The sequence below is a fragment of the Pteropus vampyrus genome, unplaced genomic scaffold (genome assembly GCF_000151845.1).
Source record: "Pteropus vampyrus isolate Shadow unplaced genomic scaffold, Pvam_2.0 Scaffold11, whole genome shotgun sequence".
In the NCBI taxonomy this organism is placed as follows: domain Eukaryota; kingdom Metazoa; phylum Chordata; class Mammalia; order Chiroptera; family Pteropodidae; genus Pteropus; species Pteropus vampyrus.
Genome location: NW_011888792.1, coordinates 19527568 through 19535377, shown reverse-complemented (window position 1 = coordinate 19535377; position 7810 = coordinate 19527568).

Sequence of the window (7810 nt, the reverse complement as noted above, 5' to 3'; positions counted from 1 at the left end):
TCTAGGGTTATCCTACTATCAAGAACGATTTTTGCAAAAGAATTAGCATAATTTTGTAATATTTTGAAACCCAGGCCTGACCCACTGGCTGCCATAACCACCATGGCAGTGATTTCTTGAGTTGTGACTATATTATAAATGGTGCCTCCCACTAACACTACTAAGGATCTAATTAAAGTGATGACCCCAGCGATGCGGAGCCCTGTTTCCCTCTTCCCTCTCTTTTTTCCTGGCCTGCTAAGGAGGTGATGTTATGGTTATAAATCTGTACATACTGAGAGTCTGGGCATACTCTTCATATTGTTCAGACTCTCCCCACCCCAGTCTCTTTATGATTTAGGCATTGGGCTGCCTATTCATCTTTCTGGACCTGTCCCTACTGCTAAGAACATACATGCAACCTCCTTGTAAGAGTACTGTCTCAGGTTGACTGTAGGACTGGTTTAGGTCAAGGATTGAATTCAGGGTGAACAGCCAAGAACCTGAGAGAGCCATGGAGCCCCAGTATCTACTCCAAACACAGCGTTCCCTGTGGTGCCAAGCTACTTGTCTAGTTCGTCTTTCCCATTTCTCAAAATCACATCTCACTCCAGTGCATAGTTTGTAATAACCACTGGGCCCTGTTTTACCAGCTACTAACTAGTGTTTGTCAGTTTGTGCATTCCATGCAATCTGTTACATAATAGGGGGATGGTATGTGAAATTTCTGACAAGGTCATTAAAGTTAGGGTCTATTTTGGTATACCAGGACAAAACCATTGCTTGGAAGCACCACTGGGCAGGTTCCACTTGTATGGCTAGAAGCAGGTTGTCTGTTTGGGTTATTTCCCCTTCTGATAAAGGGGTCCCTATTGGGTATGTGAGTGTTTCCCTGTTTAGTTTGGGTTGCTGGTGGCAAATCCTGCAGTCAGTAAATTACATCCTTTCTAAGTATGTTGGGCAATAATATAGAGTCAAGTACAGGGCAAGAAATTGCAAGAGGGAGAGTATTGCTAGGGTTGTCATGAGTTAATGCAGGCTTTACAACAAATTAGTTAGAGGAACTAGTTAAGTTAAAGCAAGCAGCTATAGGTGTTCCTGGAAGAGCAGAGGTAAGGGAGGGAATACAAATTACAAGAGTCCCTATTTGAAGGCAAAAGTCCAAGATCAGAGCAGACTTATGGTTCATTACATATCTCACATGGCATCCTACAAAACTAGCTGCAGGTCAGATGATGGTTCACAGGAGTACTGAGAGGGTGTAGGGTCTGGTGGAGCTTCTGCTGATTATGGCTGGTTCGGTAGCTCATTTTATTCAAATGTGATATATCTACGGAATGACCTCCTGTAACTTTAGAGTAGAATGAGTAGTTAAAACTACTAGATAGGGTCCTTTCTATTTTGGTGTAAGCTGATCCTGAGGACTTCCAGTTTCCCATGTCTTGAGATATACCCAGTCTCCAAGTTGGAAGGGATGAAGGTTTAAATTTGTGGAAGCCAACAATACTTGATTTCTGTAGGCCATAAGGGCCTTGATGGTTTCCCATATTTGGAGAGCATATTTAGGTTACTCTAGCACATGGGAAATGAGTTGTCCCTGTTCCTGGATATAGGGGAATTGGCTTTCCATACATTAATTCAAAGGCACTTAATTTTAACTTTTCTTTTGGAACTAGGCATATGCACAATAAGGCTCCTAGAAGGAGCCTTACCCAATTCTTTTGTTTCCTGGCTTAATTTGGATGAAATTCTCTTAAGGGTTTGATTATTTATTGGCCCTTTCCATCTTTCTGATTATTGAAGTCTCCAAGCAGAGTGTAATACCCAGTTGACTCTTCAGGCTTTGGTAACACCTTTAGTCATCTGAGAGATAAATGTTGGCCTATTATCACTCTGTAAAGGTTCTAGGAACCTGAACCCAGGAATTATTTCCCTTAATAGAGCCTTCATCACTTTTACTGACATCTCAGTATTGGTGGGGAATGCTTCTATCCAATCAAAGAAGGTGGCAACTAGTACTAAGAGGGACCTAAAATTACCTGGTGCTTTAGGCATGACAGTGAAGCCACTTGTCAGTCCTCCTCAGGTTATGTTCCCCTCATTTGATTGGGCCTCATCGTGGAGATCTGGGGAGGATGAGTGTTTGGGTTATCGGCATTGTAATTTGGGCAGGCTTTTATTACCTGGTCAAGTAGAGTTCTTTCTTTTTTTTATTAAGTTTATTGGGGTAACATTGGTTAATACAATTATATGATTTTCAGGTGTACATTACAATTTAACATCTATATATTCTATTGTGTGTTTACCACCCAAAGTCCAGTTTCCTTTAGCTACCATATATTTGATCTCCTTTATCTACTTCGCTCTCCCTTCTACCTCCCTATATTTGACCCTCTTTAACTGTCTACCTGCTCCCTTCTCCCCCACCCTCTACCCACTGGTAAATACTAGTCTATAGTCCATGTCCATGAGTCTCTGCTTGTTTGTCCTGTTCATTTGTTGCTTTTAGGTTTATACCCCACATATAAGTGATATCATATGGTTTTAAACTTTTTCTGTCTGGCTTTTTTTGCTTAGCATGATTATCTTGAGGTCCATCCATGTCGTTGCAAATGGCAGTATTTCATCTCTTCTTATGGCTAAGTAATATTCCATTGCATATATGTACCACAGCTTCTTTAGCCAATCATCTTTTGTAGGACACTTTGGTTGCTTCTATGTCATGGCCACTGTGAATAATACTGCTATGAACATCTGTGTGCAAATATCTTTTCAGATATGGGTTTTCAAGTCTTTGGGATAAATACCCAGTAGAGAGATTGCTGGATCATATGGTAGATCAATTCTTAATTTTTGAGGAACCTCCATACTGTTTTCCGTAGTGACTGTACCAATTTGCAGTCACACCAGGAGTGTGTAAGGATGCCTTTTTTCTCTGCATCCTCGCCAACTTTTGTTATTACTTGTCCTGTTGATTATAGCTATTCTAACAGGTATGAGATGGTATCTCATTGTGGTTTTGATTTGCATTTCCCTAAAAGCTAGCAATGTTGACCATCTTTTCAAATATTTTTTGGCCATTCGTATGTCCTCTAGGAAGAAGTATCTATTCAGGTCCTCTGTCCGTTTTTTGATTGGATCATTTGTTTTTTGTTATTGAGTTGTATGAGTTCTTTGTGTATTTTGGATATTAGGCCCTTATCAGAGGTGTTGCTTGCAAATATACTTTCCAATTCGGCTGGTTGTCTCTTTACCTTGTTGACAGTTTATTTTGCTATGCAGAAGCTTTTTAGTTTGATGTAGTACCATTCATTTATTTTATGGCTAAGTAATATTCCATTGCATATATGTACCACAACTTCTTTAGATCAATTTCATAAAATCCTCTTTAAGTCCAAGGTCCTTGAGTTTAGTTAGTTTTGAGATCAATTTCATAAAATCCTCTTTAAGTCCAAGGTCCTTGAGTTTAGTTAGTTCCCATGTTTTCTTCTATGCATTTTATTGTTTCAGATCTTATATTCAAGTCTTTAATACATTTTGAGTTAATTTTGGTGTGTGGTGATAGACAACAGTCTAGTTTCATTCTTTTGCAGATGGCTTTCCAGTTTTCCCAGCACCATTTATTGAAGAGGCTTTCCTTTTTCCACTGTATGTTTTTGTTTTTTTTTGTCAAAAATTACTTGCCCATATAAATATGGGTTTCCTTCTGGACTCTGGATTCTGTTCAACTGTTCTATGTCTGTTTTGCTGCCAATACCATGCCCTTTTAATTACTGTCACTTTGTAGAATAATTTGAAGTCAGGCAGAGGGATTCCTCCAGCCTCATTCTTTTTTCTCAGAATAGCTTTGGCAATTCAGCTTCTTTATTTCTCCCCCCGACACCCGAGGTTCTGACCTGAGGTAGCTCTTTTGCGCAGATCCCACGCTCAGACATGCCGGTGCACAGTTTGGGTGTTTTTTGTTGGGTTTTAGATGTTCAGGTTATTGTTGTTTCAAGGGGAGAGATCCAGGGACATCTCTCACTCCGCCATGTTTCTTATCAGATCTTTCTATTTACACCAATTAGAGCTCTTAAACTTGGAGTTGCGATGGTATTTATTAGCCAGTTATACAAAGCTTCCCTCCTGGAACCTAAGAACCTAGAACCTAAGAGCTAGAACACAGTGGGTTCTTTGATGGGATTTCCTGATTGCACGCACAGTTGTAGTAGGAAAGAAGTACTGCCCATGTAGGTTGGTTAGCTACCCACAATTGAAGGATACTGTTTAAAGCTTATCTTTCTGCCTTATTGCATTACTCTCTCTCTATATTGGGGAGTAACTTGATGGGTTAGGCATTCCAGGTAAAAAGGCAATTGCTGGATAACTTAGCTTTGAGCAGCTCTTTTGGTCACTGAGTCTGCCTTATTATTTCTCTTTACTTCTCTACCCTTTGGGAAAGGCCCTGGCCAAAGAGTTAAGGGACCTACACTTTGAGGAGGGTCCACTTTTTAAGGAATTATCAGACAGAAACACCACAACCACCCTAAACCACTTGGCTGATAAAGAATACAAGGCCTCTAGGAAAAAGCCTCAGATATCCCAGATCAAAGTTATGGGGTTGATCATAACTAAAGGACAGAGAAATCTGCCTTAGGAGAAGAAGGAAGCTATCTGCAGTCTCACTTCTCCCTGCACAAGAAAGCATCTTAGAAGGTTCTTAAGGATGTCATATTTGGATCCCTAATTTTGGATTAATAGCCAAGCCTCTCTTTGAAGGAAGAATGATGAACAATTTGAATAGAGCTCAGAATATGAAAAGTCTTAGAATATGAAAAGTGACAGCTGCTTCAAGCCTCAGACTTGGGTCTCCCACATTTAACAAAGTCTTTTGATCTCTCTCTACATAAAAGAGAACATCACTTTGAGTCTTAACTCAGAAGATTGGACCTCTGATCCGGGTAATTGCTTATTTTTCTAAACAATTAAATCAGACAGCCAAAGGTTGTACTCCATGCTTTAGGGTGTTTCCTGGCCCTGGTTGGTAAATGTGAGGTAACTCATCTTTTGCTGGACTAGTGAAGAAAAAGACACCCAAGGAGTTCTTACCAGGACCAGAGGACAGGATGTTTCTCCAATTAGAAGGTGACTGTACTTCTGGAGGGTTTTAATGGAGGAAGAGGGCTTCCTGAAGCCCTCCTGGTAAAATGGGAAAGGAACAACCAGGATAGGAGCAAGATGCCAGAATGGCAAAAAAGAAGAAACAAAAGACCCTTTGTCCATTCGTTCTCACCTTTTACCTGCAGTCAGGTATCCTTGACATTTCCCTGTTGGGTCAGGAGTCCTTGACTCCTTTCCTTAATTTGTCCTCACTGGACTGAACTAGTTTCTTTAGAAGGAGCCTTTCTTCCTCCTCAACTTGTCCATTCTGTATGGAGTCAATTTCTTTTGGGAGTTTTCTATTCTACGGAAGGGCCTCTCCCCTCCCTCCACCTATCCCCTATGTACTGGATCAAAACCTCAACAAATTTCTCTTTTCCCCCCTTACCTGTTCTGATGCTAGACACAAGTAAATTGTAATCAGCTTGTGGAGCCAGTGTCACAAACGCTCACAAAGTGGCAGTGATGCTGCTGCAATTGCCTATTGATGATAGTCAGCAGCATGGTTCTGACTGCTGGACAATGGGCAAAACTTCTGTGGTTCTCCCTCTGTCATAGGCCCTCCTCACCCATTCCCTAAGGCCAGCAGCAATGGGGGAGAGTTAGCCAGAGACAAGTGCCGCTGCTCACTGTTTCTCCCTTGGAAGCCAGAGAAAACTCCAAGGTGCAAGGAGTGGAGCATGCCAGAGGTGGGCCAAAAGCCAGTCCTTCAGTAGATGCCAAAATTTGTTATCAACCTTTTAAGTCAGGGACTCAAATCAAGGTCTTTCTGCCCAGTGCCATTTGCATCAATAGAAAAAGAATAAGTTTGGTAAAGCAGACCAGAAACTTTATTCGTTGATCAAGGAATGGAGAAGGGTAAGCTCATGCTCTCACGGTACCTTCTCTCTGACTGGAGGGCACCTTCTGTATATAAAGGCAGGAGCATAAAATTATTGAATTATCTTAGTTATGGATAGTTATTCTGCTTCAGTCCCTTTTGTTCACAGCTCTTTTTGCATATAATGCCCCATCACCATCTTGGCCCTCTTCATTTTGTAGTAAGGAATATTCTTCAGTTCCTATAAGCAAGCAGAGCTCTTGACCCAGTTTAAGTACTGAGAAGCATTAGCTCTTTTAGATGATAGCCCTCCGACAATTTCTTCCTCTATATTGTTTGAGTGCATTACATTAAACCAATAGCTATGAGAAGTGAAAAGATGGTCATGTTTCTAAAGACAAAATCTAGAAGTGGTGTTGATCATTTTAGTCACATTCATTGACCATAATGCAGCCACTGATCCACACTGAACTGCAATGGATACTGTAAAATGAAGGCTGTCAGAGCTCTCAGAAAAATAGGACAGGTTGGGTCCTAGTGATCATTCAAAGCCTCTGCAACAGCTCCCGAGATGAGTGAGAATATAGGGAAGAACTTAAAAGAGAACTGCTGGTAAAGTAATCATATTGACTTAGAGTTCAAAGCAAAGATTAGAGTTGTCATTTATACCACCTGAGGCAAGTTCGTGGAAGGAAGAACTACAAAATAAGAATAATGGGCTGCACTTTTGCTCTATTAAGCAATTATTCTAGGAATGATTTAAAAGTTACATAAGGGAAAATCTCAACAATTTATCATTCAAATTTGTTCCTTTCATTTGAAGTACAGAATTTTCAAAGATCTATTGTTAACTAGGAATATTTCTACTCATTGAATTATTAACTTATTGTACTTAGAGACAATTAATGCATATGATACAATCTTCTATGCAGATTCAACAATTATTGAAGTATGAAATGATGGATTGCAATCATTATTTTATTTGAAGCCAAAATAAGTACTTCCAAACTATTGTTAAGTGTCAAGAAATATAATAAAATTTGTTGATAGGTTGTTGCAGTTCAGTGGCATTTAAATTTTTAATGAGGTCAGGAGGAGAAGAAGGAAAGTATCCAAATTATCTGCATAATTTTAGTATATAACCGCTTGAGAAAATGTGAGATTAAGAATATAGTAGAGGAAGAAAATGGCAAGTCTATAGTAATTGACCTCCTAAAATTTCCTCCCTAAAATATATGAAATGACTTTACAGCTATGAAAATTCTATGAAGAATCATACCATTAGCATTACTTGAAGATAGAGAATGCTAAAACCGATAAAATGGCTGTGACTAAAAGAGGAAAAAAATCTTAGTCTATGGTTCTACATGCTCCCACCATAGCCCCACTGTACAACAATGCTTTATGGTGATCAAAGTAACACCAGGAAAATATACATGGAAAACAGAATGGACACCAGTTAAGGAACTGAGAGAGAACTGAGAAACCATCAAGAAAGATTAAATACAAAATAAGTTACTGAGGAGATAAGAAAATGGACTAAGGGAAATGGTTTAAATTAAGAATAATTTAATGGCCAGACACCATATAAAGGGCTAGGCAGACTATTTAAAGGTATAGACTTGGTTTAAATGGGTAAGCCTGATTTAGATAGACCTACTTCCAAAGACATAGCTTCTGATGGAGACAAAGGAAAAAAAAAAAGAAGAAATAATCACATTTTGAAAATTGGGTGATAAAGGAGAGAAGAAAAAGTGGAAATTTTAGTATTCTGAAAGACAAAAGGGAATTGCAAAATTATAAGACTGACAAGTACTCTACTATGAGCAAAATTTAGAAACAAAAATTTGTCATATATTTGAACTTTGATAG